Source organism: Gobio gobio (assembly GCF_949357685.1).
Source record: "Gobio gobio genome assembly, chromosome: 6".
Lineage (NCBI taxonomy): Eukaryota > Metazoa > Chordata > Actinopteri > Cypriniformes > Gobionidae > Gobio > Gobio gobio.
In genome coordinates this window covers 2,848,889-2,857,239 of record NC_137102.1, presented here as the reverse complement: position 1 = coordinate 2,857,239, position 8,351 = coordinate 2,848,889, and the positions used below count along the sequence as shown (strand labels likewise).

At 45.9% G+C, this 8,351-nt stretch overlaps 1 protein-coding gene across 1 annotated transcript in view; it reads left to right on the top strand.

Annotated features, from left to right (window-relative positions):
- Positions 1-6,012: 6,012 nt before the first annotated feature.
- The window catches only part of tnr (tenascin R (restrictin, janusin)), a gene marked incomplete at its 5' end in the record, with an annotated part of 342,772 nt that continues 340,433 nt past the window's right edge, over positions 6,013-8,351 (top strand). The window contains one exon of the mRNA XM_079818631.1: positions 6,013-6,317. The remainder of the gene's footprint in view (positions 6,318-8,351) is intronic.

Sequence of the window (8,351 nt, the reverse complement as noted above, 5' to 3'; positions counted from 1 at the left end):
AAACTCAACGGCTGGGCTAAAACAACCCAATCGCTGGCCTAAAACCACCAAACCGCTGGGCTAAAAAACTCAACCGCTGGGCTAAAACAACCCAAACGCTGGGCCAAAATAACCCAATCGTTGGGCTAAACAACCCAATCTCTGGGCTAAAACCATCCAACCGCTGGGCTAAAACAACCCAATCGCTAAGCTAAAACAACCCAACCGTTGGGCTAAAACAACCCAATCGCTTAGCTAAAACAACCCAACCGTTGGGCTAAAAGAACCCAATCGCTGGGTTAAAAAACCCAACCGCCGGGCTAAAAAATAAACCGCAGGGCCAAAACAACCCAATCGCTGGGCCAGAACAACCCAATCGCTAGGCCAAAACAACCCAATCGCTGGGCTAAAAACCCAATCTCTGGGCTAAACAACCCTATTGCTGGGCTAAAACAACCCTATCGCTGGGCTAAAACAACCCAACCGCTGGGCTAAAACCACCAAACCGCTGGGCTAAAACAACCCAATCGCTGGGCTAAAACCACCCAACCACTGGGCTAAAACAACCCAATCGCTGGGCTAAAAAACCCAACCACTGGGCTAAAACAACCCTGTAGCTGGGCCAAAACAACCCAATCGCTAGGCCAAAACAACCCAATCGCTGGGCTAAAAACCCAATCTCTGGGCTAAACAACCCTATCGCTGGGTTAAAACAACCCAACCGCTGGGCTAAAAAACTCAACCGCTGGGCTAAAAAACCCAACCGCTGGGCTAAAACAACCCAATCGCTGGGCCAAAATAACCCAATCGCTGTGCTAAACAACCCTATCGCTGGGCTAAAGAACTCAACCGCTGGGTTAAAAAACGCAACCGCTGGGTTAAAAAACCCAATCGCTGGTCCAAAACAACCTAGTCGATGGACTAAAACAACCTATCGATGGGCTAAAACAACCCTATCGCTGGGCTAAAAAACTCAACCGCAGGGCTAAAAAACCCAATCACTGGGCTAAACAACCCAATCTCTGGGCTAAACAACCCTATCGCTAGGCTAAAACAACCCAACCACTTGGCTAAAACAACCCTATCGCTGGGCAAAAACAACCCTATTGCTGGGCCAAAACAACCCAATCGCTGGGCTAAAAACCCCAACCGTTGGGCTAAAAAACCCAACCGCTGGGCTAAAACAACCCAATCGCTGGGCTAAAACAACCCTATCGCTGGCCTAAAACCACCAAACCGCTGGGCTAAAACAACCCAATCGCTGGGCCAAAATATTCTAACCGCTGGGCTAAACAGCCCAATCTCTGGGCTAAACGACCCTATCGCTGGGCTAAAACAACCCAACCGCTGGGCTAAAACAACCCAACCGCTGGGCTAAAACAATCCTATCGCTGGGCTAAAAACCCAATCTCTGTGCTAAACAACCCTATCGCTGGGCTAAAACAACCCAACCGCTGGGCTAAAACAACCCTATCGCTGGGCTAAAACAACCCTATTGCTGGGCTAAAAAACCCAACCGTTGGGCTAAAACAACCCAACCGCTGTGCTAAAACAACCCTATCGCTGGGCTAAAACAACCCTATTGCTGGGCTAAAAAACCCAACCGTTGGGCTTAAAAACCCAACCGCTGGGCTAAAACAACCCATTTGCTGGGCTAAAACAACCCAACCGCTGGGCTAAAACAATCCTATCGCTGGGCTAAAACAACCCAACCACTGGGCTAAAACTACCCTATCGCTGGGCCAAAAAACCCAACTGCTGGGTTAAAACAACCCAATCGCTAGGCCAAAACAACCCAACCACTGGGCTAAAACAACCCAACCTGTCACAGGGTGTTTTGGTGATGGTTCATGTTCATTGTTCTTGGTTCTGTTTTCAGTTTATGTTCATGGTTATGTTTGAGTTTGTCATGTTCACAGTCTTGTCGTGCACTTCCTGGTCTTGTCATGTGACTCCCATGCCCTCATGTGATCTTGTGTCTTGTCCTGTCATTGGTTCATTGTCTCATCACTGTTCACAGGTGTCACTTGTCTTGTCATTAGTGTGTGTGTATTTAAGCCCTCATGTTTGCCATGTGTCTTGGTCAAGTATTGAATGTTGTAACCCGCTGTTGGTGAGTTTCGTTATTGTCAAGCCAAGCCAAGCCAAGACAAGTCAAGTCAAGTCTGTTTTATGTTTGGATCAAGTCAAGTCTTTGTTTTATGTTGAGATTTATGTTTTATTGTAAATAAACTGCACTTGGGTCCTTCAACTTGCCTCCAGTGGATCTTCGTTACACAACCGCTGGGCTAAAAACCCAATCTCTGGGCTAAACGACCCTATCGCTGGGCTAAAACAACCCAACCGCTGGGCTAAAACAACCCAACCGCTGGGCTAAAACAATCCTATCGCTGGGCTAAAACAACCCAACCACTGGGCTAAAACTACCCTATCGCTGGGCCAAAACAACCCAATCGTTGGGCTAAAAACCCCAACCGTTGGGCTAAAAAACCCAACCGCTGGGCTAAAACAACCCAATCGCTTGGCTGAAACAACCCTATCGCTGGCCTAAAACCACCCAACCGCTGGGCTAAAAAACCCAACCGCTGGACCAAAATAACCCAATCGCTGGGCTAAACAACCAAATCTCTGGGCTAAACAACCCTACCGCTGGGCTAAAACAACCCTATCGATGGGCCAAAACAACCCAATCGCTGGGCTAAAACAACCCTATCGATGGGCTAAAACAACCATATCGCTGGGTTAAAACAACCCAATCGCTGGGCTAAAACCACCCAACCGCTGGGCTAAAAAACTCAACGGCTGGGCTAAAACAACCCAATCGCTGGCCTAAAACCATCAAACCGCTGGGCTAAAAAACTCAACCGCTGGGCCAAAACAACCCAATCGCTGGGCTAAAACAACCCAACCGCTGGGCTAAAACAACCCTATCGCTGGGTTAAAACAACCCAATCGCTGGGCTAAAACCACCCAACCGCTGGACTAAAAAACCCAACCGCTGGGTAAAAAACCCAACCGCTGAGCTAAAACAACCCAATCGCGGGGCCAAAATAACCCAATCGCTGGCCCAACCGCTGGGCTAAAACAACCCATTTGCTGGGCTAAAACCACCCAACTGCTGGGCTAAAACAATCCTATTGCTGGGCTAAAACAACCCAACCACTGGGCTAAAACTACCCTATCGCTGGGCCAAAAAACCCAACTGCTGGGTTAAAACAACCCAATCGCTAGGCCAAAACAACCCAATCACTGGGCTAAAACAACCCAACCGCTGGGCTAAAAACCCAATCTCTGGGCTAAACAACCCTATCGCTGGGATAAAACAACCCAACCGCTGGGCTAAAACAATCCTATCGCTGGGCTAAAACAACCCAACCACTGGGCTAAAACTACCCTATCGCTGGGCCAAAACAACCCAATCGTTGGGCTAAAAAACCCAACCGTTGGGCTAAAAAACCCAACCGCTGGGCTAAAACAACCCAATCGCTTGGCTGAAACAACCCTATCGCTGGCCTAAAACCACCCAACCGCTGGGCTAAAAAACTCAACCGCTGGGCTAAAAAACCCAACCGCTGGGCTAAAACAACCCAATCGCTGGGCCAAAATAACCCAATCGCTGGGCTAAACAACCAAATCTCTGGGCTAAACAACCCTACCGCTGGGCTAAAACAACCCTATCGATGGGCCAAAACAACCCAATCGCTGGGCTAAAACAACCCTATCGATGGGCTAAAACAACCCTATCGCTGGGTTAAAACAACCCAATCGCTGGGCTAAAACCACCCAACCGCTGGGATAAAACCACCCAACCGCTGGGCTAAAAAACTCAACGGCTGGGCTAAAACAACCCAATCGCTGGCCTAAAACCACCAAACCGCTGGGCTAAAACAACCCAAACGCTGGGCTAAAACAACCCAAACGCTGGGCTAAAACAACCCAATCGCTGGGCCAAAAGAACCCAATCGTTGGGCTAAACAACCCAATCTCTGGGCTAAACAACCCTACCGCTGGGCTAAAACAATCCTATCGATGGGCCAAAACAACCCAATCGCTGGGCTAAAACAACCCAACCGCTGGGCTAAAACAACCCTATCGATGGACTAAAACAACCCTATCGCTGGGTTAAAACAACCCAATCGCTGGGCTAAAACCACCCAACCGCTGGGCTAAAAAACTCAACGGCTGGGCTAAAACAACCAATTCGCTGGCCTAAAACCACCAAACCGCTGGGCTAAAACAACCCAAACGCTGGGCTAAAACAACCCAAACGCTGGGCCAAAATAACCCAATCGTTGGGCTAAAACAACCCAATCGTTGGGCTAAAACAACCCTATCGATGGGCTAAAACAACCCTATCGCTGGGTTAAAACAACCCAATCGCTGGACTAAAACCACCCAACCGCTGGGCTAAAAAACTCAACGGCTGGGCTAAAACAACCCAATTGCTGGCCTAAAACCACCAAACCGCTGGGCTAAAAAACTCAATCGCTTGGCTGAAACAACCCTATCGCTGGCCTAAAACCACCCAACCGCTGGGCTAAAAAACTCAACCGCTGGGCTAAAACAACCCAATCGCGGGGCCAAAATAACCCAATCGCTGGGCTAAACAACCAAATCTCTGGGCTAAACAACCCTACCGCTGGGCTAAAACAACCCTATCGATGGGCCAAAACAACCCAATCGCTGGGCTAAAACAACCCTATCGATGGGCTAAAACAACCCTATCGCTGGGTTAAAACAACCCAATCGCTGGGCTAAAACAACCCTATCGATGGGCCAAAACAACCCAATCGCTGGGCTAAAACAACCTTATCGATGGGCTAAAACAACCCTATCGCTGGGTTAAAACAACCCAATCGCTGGGCTAAAACCACCCAACCGCTGGGCTAAAACAACCCAATCGCTGGCCTAAAACCACCAAACCGCTGGGCTAAAACAACCCAAACGCTGGGCTAAAACAACCCAATCGCTGGGCCAAAATAACCCAATCGTTGGGCTAAACAACCCAATCTCTGGGCTAAACAACCCTACCGCTGGGCTAAAACAACCCTATCGATGGGTCAAAACAACCCAATCGCTGGGCTAAAACAACCCAACCGCTGGGCTAAAACAACCCTATCAATGGACTAAAACAACCCTATCGCTGGGTTAAAACAACCCAATCGCTGGGCTAAAACCACCCAACCGCTGGGCCAAAAAACTCAACCGCTGGGCTAAAAAATCCAACCGCTCCGCTGGGCTAAAACAACCCAACCGCTGGGCTAAAATAACCCAATCGCTGGGCTAAAACCACCCAACTGCTGGGCTAAAGAACTCAACCGCTGGGCTAAAACAAACCGATCGCTGGGCTAAAAAACCCAATCGCTGGGCAAAAAAACCCAATCGCTGGGCAAAAACAACCCAACCGCTTTGCTAAAACAACCCAACTGCTGGGCAAAAACAACCCAATCCCTGGGCTAAAACTACCCAACCGCTGGGCTAAAACAACCCAATCGCTTTTCAATTTCAACCCAACCCAACCCAAACATATTTAGAGTGTGTATCGACTTAAAACAGGTGTAGTTCAGACATTTTATTTTGTCCGATTCAAATAAATCATACATCATTTTGAAGGGTTTTTAAAAATAACATATTTTTTTGTGCTCATTATGTATTTGTAATGAACATACAGGCACCAGAATAATGCCTCCAGTAATGCCTGAAACACTGTCACTGTATTTTTACTTGTGCCAACAAAAGCTGCCAGATTTTACTGTAAATTGTACAGGCTTTTTATATAGTGTGTGTGTGTGAGAGAATCCACATCTCATCCTTTTGTCTCTCTCTCCATTCTCCTCAACAGCTTTCTCTTTCCGAGCGAAGCCGAGCTGAAGCCAGTGGGATTAGTTCTGGACTGGCCACTGTCGGCTATCGGAACCCCCTCTAGAGGCGGCAGGAGGAGAGCCAGCGCTGGCGGATCAATACAATGGGGAAGAGAGAGAGAGAGAGAGAGAGACAGGGGGTAGAGAGGCATAGGAGAAGCAAAGAGAACGAGAGCGGGGGGTGAGCGAGGGAGGCAGAGATAGCGTGCATTCGTGTGTGCGAAAGAGAGAGAGAGCGAGAGAGAGGAGGGTGCGAGAGACGGATAGACAGAGAGAAGGAGTTGGAGCGAGAGCAAGGTGTACACGCGGCTCAGCCTCCTCACTGCAGCCGGAGAGGAGCTCCTTTACCCGGGGAACCGCAGACCACAGAACACACCGATCCCGAGACCTCGTGAGAGGGAGGAGGCTGCTCAAGGACCAGGGTGGAGCAGATGAGCTGAAGATCTCAGGCGATTACAGCACCGGCTCCAGAACTAGGTAAGTTGAGCAGCTTGTGTTCTCTTCTCACAGCGGCCGTGCTGTTCTTGAGAGGACTCGCTGTGGTTTGTGTCTTCTGCATCAGTCAAAACATTATCAATCTGAGCTTCACAGCTAATGAAGTCAGGGATGAGATGTACCACAGCTGCTGGCGTCTTCTGTTTCCCTCATGCATTGAGTACTTCAGGAGTATATCAGCATGCATTTATGTTGTTTTGAATGACTCACAAGTGCAAGTACAGAAAACATTGGTTTTTAAAGAAGTTATGCTCTTATGATGCAGATGATGATTGGAGAGCTTAACTTCCTGTGATATCTTAGATGATGACAATTAATGTAGTAAAGTAATGAAGAATTGTTGGAATAGAATGTTGCACGCAAAACTAAAACTAACAAAAATTATACATATGCATAATCTGATATTCAGATTTGTGACATTTAGAAATACTAATGCAAAACTGTAGATGAAGAGCAAGATTTTGGGGTCGGCTCAATTATTCCAAAGTTTGACATCGGAGCATTTTCCCTCAAATATAGTCGATTAATCGGTTGATTATTTTTTCCAATTAATCGATTACTCTGATGAAATTCTGAAAAAAATATACTTAAAAAAAATTATAATTTCATTTCAATCCACTATTTTAAACAATGTTATTTCACATCCTGTCCTCCAAACGATGTGTAATACAAACGCCTATGTAAACAATCTATGATGTAGATTATTAGCAAAATGGAGTTAAAATATAAACATTACGTTCTACCTAAAAACATCTGATTCCTGACTATTTATAGCAGAAATTATTAATGAGTTTAATGAATAATAATTAAACAATAAAATGTATTAAATTGCTTATCAATAAATGTTCACCTTTTGATTATTATTGTTGCCTCTATAATTATGTCTGATTTTTAATTTCCAACCTATTTTGGGTTTATTTTAAGCAAGCCATATAGTCATTTTTAAACAATAGTTGTGTTAAATAAAACTGCCCAGCACATTGGGCAAATATTTGACTCAACCGCTGGGCTAAAACAACCCAATCTCTGGGCTAAAATAACCCAAACGGTAGGCTAAAAACAACCCAATCTCTGGGCTAAAACAACCCAATCGCTGGGCTAAAATAAGCCAATCTCTGGGCTAAAACAACCATAACGGTGGGCTAAAAACAACCCAATCACTGGGCTAAAACAACCCAATCTCTGGGCTAAAACAACCCAATATCTTGGCTAAAACAACCCAATCACTGGGCTAAAACAACCCAATCTCTGGGCTAAAACAACCCAATCACTGGGCTAAAACAAGCCAACCGCTGGGCTAAAACAACCCAATCTCTGGGCTAAAACAACCCAAACGGTGGGCTAAAAACAACCCAATCTCTGGGCTAAAACAACCCAACTGCTGGTCTAAAACAACCCAAACGGTGGGCTAAAAACAAACCAATCTCTGAGCTAACACAACCCAAACGGTGGGCTAAAAACAACCCAATCTCTGGGCTAAAACAACCCAACTGCTGGTCTAAAACAAACCAACCGCTGGGCTAATACAACCCAATCACTGGTCTAAAACAACCCAATCGCTGGTGTAGATTATTAGCAAAATAGAGTTCAAATATAAACATTACGTTCTACCCAAAAACAACTGATTCATGTCTATTTATAGCAGAAATTAATAACTTTACTGAACAGTAATTGCATTGCATTAATGAGCTACACACCAACAGTGCCTTTACTGTGACTGCGTTCATAAATATGATTACTTGTGTTACATGTATATTTTGAAAATGATGCTTAATTTATAAGAAAAACCCTATTACCCGCTCCATCTGTTCGGTTCAATGATGCCAGTGAAGTTTAGCAAGACGCTTGTCAGAATATGCAAAATGGAAATACTCTGGACATTCAAGCATTTACAGGTACGGATGTAACCATTACATGTAAGTTAACATGTCAGATGCATTAAACGGCACACACATCTGCCAAAGAACAACACCCGATAAACTCTTATGCTTAAGTTTAAAGCGTTCATAAATATAA